Genomic DNA, 9838 nt, shown 5'->3' on the forward strand with positions numbered 1-9838 from the left:
TCATTCAAGGCTGGTTATCTCACCCATTTCCATACGGTCACTGAGGTGTGTCGCACCCCCCCCGCCCCCCAATTGTTTCCAGCGGAGAAAAACTTTAGACGGGATACTGCCATTTGCCTACCTTATTATTACCAGGCAGTGACAGTCTATGGCTGCAAAAGGCACGGTCGCCCATTGTGTGAATGATACTGGCTACACTTACAACACCTTGCCCTCCAAAGCAGTTTCATGTTGACTAATTACAATTGGTGTTGAATTGACAAATTGCGATAACATCAATTAGCCCTTGAAAACAATGAAGGAAGCTTGGAATGCAATAATAATGTTTTGCTTTAGCTCCCTCTTAACACCAAAAGCTTTGTTTGCTATACAAAGGGCTTAGTTGCATTAAGGGAACATTCATTAGCACGTTGTTGGGCAGTGAATGAATGTGTTAGGATTCTGGCGTATTTTTAAGTCCGTTATCCGAAAAAACCGTTACGCACATAGACCTTGCTTACTGACCTCCGATGCATTTTATTAGAGTCCGATGCATTTTTTGTTATATTGACTTTGCGAAATTTCGTAATATGCAGAATGGAGTCATCAAGCTGTGAGGATGATTTTGTGCTCCTATCACTACTTGAGAATAGAAAAAGAAACACATGACAGTCCCCATTATTTAAATGTGCAGTAGCTAAATGGAGCAAGCCTACATGGTTAATTTCCAGCTGTAGCCCCCGGCAAATTGTCAGCCGGCACCCTAAAATGCATTACTTAAAAGTAGAAGAAAAATACATTACATTTATAATTACAGCAATCTTAAGCAAATTGGAGGAAGACATAGAAACATATCGCACACAGTTGGAGCAAGCAGAAACAAGCAGGCACAGATAAACATCAATGTATTTCATGCAATAAAAACAATACAAAGGGGACAAGGGAAAATAAGTAGTATTTCTAGTATTTGTGACACACCTCGCTGTAACCAGATGACCTGTACCCGTTTCCTCCCGCTAATGAAGTTCCTGGAAGAGCAATAGCTACAACAATGTATGATTGTTTAAGGTAAGATTCACATCAATATCACGCTGTTACCAATATATTTCGTCAATCAAATGTATTTATAGGCCTTTTACAAATAGTTTATATACAAAAACAGTTTAGTCACAAAGTAGCCTACTTCAAAATAAATCTGCACGAATCAAAGAAGCAAAATAGCTTTTAGCTTTTTTTACACTGCAAGGTTTGTTGCAGGTAAATGAAAAATACATAAATACATAAATCCAATCGAATAAAAAAAAGCACGAATGAATCAATTCATTTCTATTTAGCTATACGGCAACCAGGCTTTTTCCCAAGAGCGCGCGTGTCACGTTGCACTGTCAGATGGAAAACGATATTTAGAGGCTCATATCAGTTTACAAAACATGACTAAACATGACTGATAGCTTTCAGACTATTGGAGGGTTATACCCTCACCCTGCGTTATACCTGCTTTCCCTAGTTGTGACAATGTCCATTTAATTAAGACGTAATAGGCAACTGTAGATTCTTACTACGATACGAGTCTTTATGAGAGACAGAGGATGGACGGGACAAGAGGAAAACATGCTTAATGGTAGCCAGGGCATCAGAAACAGATGGGCTATTTGATGGGCTATTTTTAAAAAGCAAAAGCAAAATAATAATAATTTGTATTATATAGGCTATAGGCCTACACACACAGTATATCCTATTGTAAAAATGGAGATTGAAAGCGATTTCAGTTTTGGTCCGGATGATGACCAATGTATGTCATCAAATTTCAGAAATATGTTATAACACTGGTTTCGTCATTTCCATGCATTTTAGATCGCCTGTTTGAATATAAAGAATAACATGTGATTCATTTGGATTTTGTTACTTTGACGAATTGTGATAAGTAGACATGTAATGTTCAGAATTAAATAGAATATTCGTGTTAGTGAATGTTAGTATTATTATTCTTACGTGAATATTCTTAAAAATGCGAAGTCAGTAAGCCACCATAAATAACGTTTTGCTTTAGAATACCTCTTATCACCAAATGCTTACGGGTTGATTTTCATAAATGTCAAATGTAATATTTAACGCCTCTATTATAAATAACAATCGTTGTATTTCTTATTCACAGTTGCTGAAAATCTCCTCGGATGAAAATCCAATTGGTGGCTACTCCGGCTACCCTAAAGTAAAAATACACGTACAAAATGATTTTCTTTAACCAAAGAAAAAGCAGGGTCCTCGTGCTTCTACTTTGCACAAGCACTATCATTATTTTTTGTTCTTTGATTGGTCAGAAGTCTTCTAACCAATTTTGGGATATTTTTAAATATGCCCACCAACTGCTGGACAAGATGTCTGCCCAGTTCACTCCTTCTTGTGCCGGTCACAAATGTATGACAGGGCCAGGGGATGATCCCTGGTTTGTGCAACGTTTCAGACAATCTCTTAATCCATTTCTCACAAGAGCAAACAAGGAACTTCCTGAGGGTACCATCAGGTGGTGGAAGGTAAATACTTTGTGTTTTATTGAAGATTAGTTTTTGTGATTGTGATTGAGAATGTTTATTTTGGTCCCTTATACAATTCATAATACAGATATAAAAAATGTACACAGTCACAATGCGTAACACCAGGACCAAAAAGGTGTGGGCTGAAGCCATGGCTTATTGTAAACAAAATTTCACTTACGCATCTTAACAGAAAACTCAAAAGTACCAAACAAAAAAACTATATTAATGCGCCTACCCTTTTTACATTAGTGGTTTTCCCCTTATGAGTGCATAATCAAGACATAGAAACATTTATAAACAACATTTTACTTACGCATGTTAACAAAAAGTTCAAAAATACCAAACAAAAACTATATTTATACCTCTGTTTTATACTTGTTCCCTACACACAATCCAACTGTCAACACTGTCACTGCACTTAACTTTAACTGTCAACACTGTCACTGCACTTAACTTTTTAACTTTACTTACTTCTGCTCATGAGGGTTTGTCATCATCAGGCATTGCAGGGTGATAGAGGAAACTTCGGCAAAGTGGCGGAGGAGCTATTTCAGGTCATCCCTGACAAGGAGCTGTACATGGATGCAGGACCTGACCGCTGTAGGACCTGTGCTGTGGTGGGGAACTCTGGGAATCTCAAGCGGTCCCACTACGGAGCCCTCATTGACCTTAATGACGTCATCATAAGGTACTGATGTGTGTTGTGCATCAGTCTGTTTGCATAGAGATTTATTGAGTACACAAAGACATTTGCTTATGAAGAGTAAACATCTCTCTATTCCACGTGTCACCCAGAATTAACAAGGCACCTACCAAAGGCTATGAAGGGCATGTGGGGACCAGAACCACTCACCACATCATGTACCCAGAGAGTGCTGTGGACCTGGACAACACCACTCATCTGGTTTTGTTCCCTTTCAAGACTCTGGACCTCAAGTGGCTCCTCGGTGCCATAACCACTGGTGAAACAGTCAAGCGGTGAGTGTTCTTCCAGGTTTTCTTTTGACTAGTTTGGAAGTAGTGTATCTACTAACAGCCTGTTAATAACATGTTTTATGTCGTGTTTTGAGTGCTCTTTTAGAACATCACCGTTCTTCGTCACGTTTTTTGACACCAAAAGCCATAATCACACAAAATGATCAACTGGTGTGTTTTTTATTTATTTATTCATCAGCACATACGTACGAGTTAAAGAAAGGATCAAAGCCAACAAAGACTTGGTGAGTCAATAAGAAACATGAGCTACTGTCGTAACATATGTAGCGTTTCCTAAATTTCGTTGTTTGGTACCTGTACTGTAGCAATGACAATAAAGTCCATTCATTCTCTACTCGGGTTGAAGATGTTTATGCTGTGCACATAACCATCTTTCAGGATATATATACTGCTCTGGAAAAAATTAAGAGACTACTGCAAAAGTATCCGATTTTTGTCTGCTGCTTGACCTTGTTCTGGAAGGATGGAAGCAACCTAACGCTCACTGTATCCCTCCGCCAGACAGAATTGAACCCTTCACTCAAAACCTTTCTTTTCAACTCTTTTGGCAAGGTCAATAGTATAATAAAAAAAAATATTCCCATTACTTTTGAGGTACTACTAGCACTGTTTTTTCCCTCCAGCCTATTGCAAGAGGATAGTGATTTTATACTTTTCCTTGTTAAATAAGATTCGGTTCAGGTGATCACCTAATCAGTACCTCACTCAGTAGATTGAGGTGTGCCTGTGTTAGAATTCAAAAGACACTGGAATGGAATGGCTACCATTCATGTAGAGATGCTGATTTAAGAAATATTTGGTGTGGTCTCTTAATTTTTTCCAGACATGTAGCTTATGTGACATAACTACACTGATTAAGAGAGCTATGTAATTCATAATTCATGCAGGTAATGGTCCTGCATCCTACTTTCATGAAATACGTTTATGAGATTTGGCTTGATAAACATGGTCGATATCCATCCACGGGAATAATGGCTCTGATATATGCCATACACATATGTGATGAGGTAAGCCTTCCTTTCTATAACAGTAACAATGTTCTGCCAATATATATAGGGGAAATAAGTATTGAACACATCAACATTTTGTCCAGTAAATGTATTTCCAATGAGCCTTTTCAAGTGAAATTTGCACCAGACTTCTTTGGAATTAACTCAAACAATCCAGACAAAAACATTAAACATTAAAGTCCATATGTAAATAAAGTTATGTGGAATGAAGTGGAATGAAACAGGAAAAAAGTATTGAACACACTAAGAAAAAGCAGTACACCACAGCAAGGAAAGGCAAGGAACCAGCTGAAAACCATACCTAATTAGGAGGCAACTCTACCTCCAATCTGTGCTATTTAATGTCAGCTGGGTTAGAATATATTGATATTGATGGGCTATAAAATGTTTTTTTGGTTACCACGGTGCCACACAACAAACATCTAATGATGGGTAAAAGCAAAGAGCTGTCTCAAGACCTTCACAACCAGATTGTTGCAAAACATGAAAATGGAATTGGCTACAGACGTATTTCACAACTTTTTAATCTTCCAGTAAGCACCATCCGTAAGTGGAAGCAACATCACTCCACCATCAACCGGCCACGCACAGGAGCTCCTCGCAAGATTTCTGATCAGGGAGTCAGAAGGATACTTAGAAGAGTAGCCAAAGAGCCAAGGACCACTAGGAAAGAACTCCAGAAAGACTTGGAGGCAGCAGCATATGGACTTTAAAAAATATTTTTTGTCTGGATTGTTTGAGTTAATACCAAAGTCTGGTGCAAATTTCACTTGAATAGGCTCATTGGAAATACATTTACTGGACAAAATGTTGATGTGTTCAATAATGATTTCCCCCACTGTATGTACAGCTCAGCTCACTAAGATAACTTGTATACAACCTGCACTGGGAATAGAACAATGTCTAATTGTGACTGACTAATGATATGCATCATCCATAGAGAAATATTAGGCCTACTTGAGACGGTACTGGCTATCTTTCCAATTTACTACCACATGAAGGGTGCCATGTAGTCAGCTAGGGTGGGACTTCCTATGAGCTGGGAAGGCATCAGCCAATTGGATCAACACATGGTCTTCTTATTCAATAGGTTTATTTACAAATTGTAAATTGACTTCAGGCGTACGATAAATGACTGGCCTGAGACACTCTCCCGAGCCTGAGCACCAGCCAACAGCAGTTTTGGGACCCGCAGGTTTAGGACCGCAAGTCTAGGACCCTAGTTCTAGGGTCCTAGACCTTAGTAACCCTAACCCGGCCACCAACCCGGCCAACCCGGCCACCAACAACAACGCAGCTTCACCAATGTGGCGGCGAAGTAGTGATGAATATTATAATTACTTGTCAGGCGATGGAGCAAGCCATTGGCCCAGACAGCTCATTTGCTTAATTTATTCTTTAATTCAGTCATCTCAATATTTATGAGCTTCGGGCGACCAATGGCATGGGCGCAATGGTAAGCGATCCAGTGGGGTCACCACTGTCATGGAGATATTTGATTGGTCAAGGGTGCAAACAATTAGAATGTATCAATTTGAGTTACAGTATTAAAACCAGGGTATCATAGTCTGATTTGAGAATAAAGAATGAATCATATGTTTATTTATTACTTTTTTAATGTTTTTTTTTTTTTACCTAGGCCTAAAATATATTCATGAGGTATTATATTCAAGCAGAAACATATGAGAAATGACAACACACCCACAACTTCAGCTAGCAATAACACATTCCATACACCTGAATGCTTTGTATCCCAATAGCAACAACATACAGTGCTCCTTTAAAAGGAGCCCTTATCATGACCCCATACCCTCCTACAATGGAACTGGGTCACTGTGTATGTGCAGAGAGAGAGAAAAAAAGGGGGGGGGGGTTGCTTTATCAGGACTATGTTTGTGTCACTGTTACACCAGTGTTGTTTGTGCATGTGTACTAAGACACAGTCTATTAATAAGCCAAAGGATCTTTTAATAGACCATTGACCACGCTCTACAAGAGACAAGTGACAGAATACATTTGACTTTTTTTTGTTTTTATTTAGTTGAGGTAGATTGTAGAAGTGGGGTATGCAAGTTTATGTGTATGGGTGTGTATATTTGTGTGTGTCTGCATGTGTGCATGTGTGTGTGTGTGTGTGGTCAGACGATGGGGTGGATGATAGCAGAGAGGTGGAGATCAGAGGTCAGGTGTGTATAGCGAGACAACATCTCCTCTAGCTGTTCCTCTTTCTCCTGGGTCTCATCCTGCACAGAGTAGATCCTAACCTTGGACACATCATCATCATCATCGTCATCATCATCATCATCGTCATCATCATGATCATCATCATCATCATCATCATCCTCATCATCATGATCATCATGATCATCACCATCATCATCATCATCATCAACATCATGATCATCATGATCATCATCATCATCATCATGATCATCATCATCATTGTCATCATCATGATCATCATCACCATCATCATCATCATCATCATCATCATCATCATCATCCTCATCATCATCCTCATCCTCATCATCATCATCATCATCCTCATCATCATCCTCATCATCATCATCATCAGTATTTGTGTGTGTGTCTCACTCTGATGATATTGAGGTTGCTCCTCTTCTCCAGTCTATGAAGCAGTAGCTTCTCCACAGTGCTGATGTCCAGGAACGCCCACACCTTCAAGTACTGCAGACACACACACATTTGCACCAGAGCTACCAGCTCGTCATCCAGGGACTCGTGGCAGTTATTCAGGTCCAGGGTGAGATCCTGCAGATGGCAAGGGGAGGGGGATCACAGACAGGTAAAACCATGGGCCGTGGGAAAGACCTGGACTGAATCAATTGGAATTGGAAAAGCAGTTTTCCACTTGCACTTTGGTAATCATGTTCAAGAAAAAGTAAGAAGAAATCTTTTTGGTTTATCTTTATTGTTTTCCGATTATAGCAGATAAAATAAAGGAGTTGAAAGGAGGAGGCCAGTATTGAAATGTAGCCATTACTTCTCTATAATAGACCTTAAAGGCATAGTTTGAACTCCAACCGCCCCCCCCCCCCTTTCCCTCCTCACCTCTAATCTGTGCCTGTACTGAGGCAGCAATGTAGAGAGAACAGGCTTGGCGCTCCAGTCCTGTTCGCTGAAGTAGCAGGAGGTCATGCTTTATTCCGTGAGAGGCATTTCTGGCAGTAAGATCCTGCTGAGACGGTCAGTGTTCACCACCAGCTCCACATGAAGGTCAACACCCAGCTCTGGGCAGCTGTTGGCCAGGCTTGCCCATGAACTGCCACACACGACCTGGGCACAGGAGAGAGGAATGGAGAGAGAGGAGTGGGGGAAGAGAACAGTGCCATTAAACATGAAAACACCCTTGTCCCCCCCCCAAGCCCCCTCCTCTCTCCTCACCTGTGAGTGGGGTTCGTTGACGTGGCACCTTAGTGCTAGTGTTCTGAGGGTGCCCCCCTCCCTTACCCAGCCCCCTCCCAGCAACAGGAGAAGCTCGTCAGACACGGAGGAGTAACTGAGGCCCAGGCTCGTTAGGCCTTGCAGGCTGTGCAAGACTTGTGGCAGGATGGGGTGGCGGTGCAGAAACAGGGGAGCAGAGAAGAAGTCCTCCAAGTCCAAAGAGGAGATCCCTGGGCGACCTCGGCGATAGAGGTGCTGCTGGGATAGACTTAGCGCCGAGAGCAGCTCCAGACCCTAGGGCAGAGAGAGATCAAGATTCTATTAACGAAATATGTTCTTATCTAAATATTAGAGAATATAAGAACATTTTCAGAACGGTATTGAATATAACCTATTCTACTCTATACCTGTGTCAGAGAAGTGCGGGCGCGCTTCAGGCTGACACATTCCAGCTGTGGGGCCTCCCTGCGGAGGAAGAGAGCCAGGCAGCGCACCAGAGACCCCCGGACCTTCCGGGGCCAGCAGGATCTGTCCAGCTCCAGTCCCGTCAGGGAGAGGGACTGCAGCCGAGCCCCTGCCCTGGGGAGAGAGAGGAGACAGGGGACATGAGTTATTTTCACACACACACACACACACACACACACGCACACAGACACACACACACACACACACACACACACACGCACACACACACACACACACATGCACACACACACCTGCTAAGTCCATCCAGCAGCCCTATGAGTGTGTGTTGCAGGCGCCGGGCCACCAGGGAGCTGTGAGGAGGACGACACACACACACCTCCAACCTCTCCAGGTATCGGCCCAGGCAGCGGACGTAGATCACGGCACGGTGGGGCTCGGAGCGACGTAACTCGGCCAGCCGGCCGGAGAGGTGGAAGGAGCGGGAGCGCCAGAGAGAGGGAGAACGCATCACAGAGTGCCAGGAGCGACACGCCAGGTTTGCGCGCACGCGATCCCCGTCACGCAACCACCAGAACACACGCCACAAACACACCTCCGGTAGGAGCCCCCAGTCATACACGTTCCCGTTCACAATCTCAGCATCCTCCTCATCTTCGCCATCCTCGTCCTCCTCATCTTCGCCATCCTCGTCCTCCTCTTCAACGTCAGCCTCCTCTGCATCATCGTTCTCATTGTTGTCAGGTTCTCCCTCTCCATCAGCTTCCTCCTCCTCCTCTTTTTCGTCCTTCACGTACTCCACGTCCTCCTCCTCTTGATTGTCTTGTTCTCCCATCCATACCCCTTCGTCCTCTTCATCATCTATGTTATTAATGACAACATCCTGTTCTCCTCCCATCTGAACCCGTTCAACCTCCTCATCCTCGTCTTCCTCATCGATGTTATTAATGACAACATCCTGTTCTCCTCCCATCTGAACCCGTTCAACCTCCTCATCCTCATCTTCCTCATCGATGTTATCAACGGCACCATCGCCTGGAACAGGCTCTTCATTTGGCCAGGAACCTTCCATCGCCTTTTGACGATAACAAAGCATGTACGTTTTAGGACACTGTGCCATAGGACACAATAAAATACCATAGAAAGAGGATTCACAGCAGCATAAAAACACAATTAACAAGAACCAGGCTACACACTGAAACACTTACAAAAACGCTAAAATAATGGACATCGCCTTTGGGTTTGTGAGGGACTCACCTACAGTAGCTCTTCCCCACTGCTCTCCCTTGGTACCGAGCAGCAGGTGTTGGGGTTGTAGAGGTGGACTGTGCAGGTGGATGGGATAGGCTGAGTGAACGAGTTTGAGGTGTGAGGTCAGTAGACAAAGCACAGGTGAGCAGAGGTGAGCTGATCTGAGGTGCGTGGTGATAGTACCGTCTGATGTTACTGCGGTGTTACCTGGCCAGGTGGAGCTGGTCTGAGACAAGG

The sequence above is a fragment of the Nansenia antarctica genome (assembly GCF_963989245.1).
Source record: "Nansenia antarctica genome assembly, chromosome: 2".
Taxonomy (NCBI): domain Eukaryota; kingdom Metazoa; phylum Chordata; class Actinopteri; order Argentiniformes; family Microstomatidae; genus Nansenia; species Nansenia antarctica.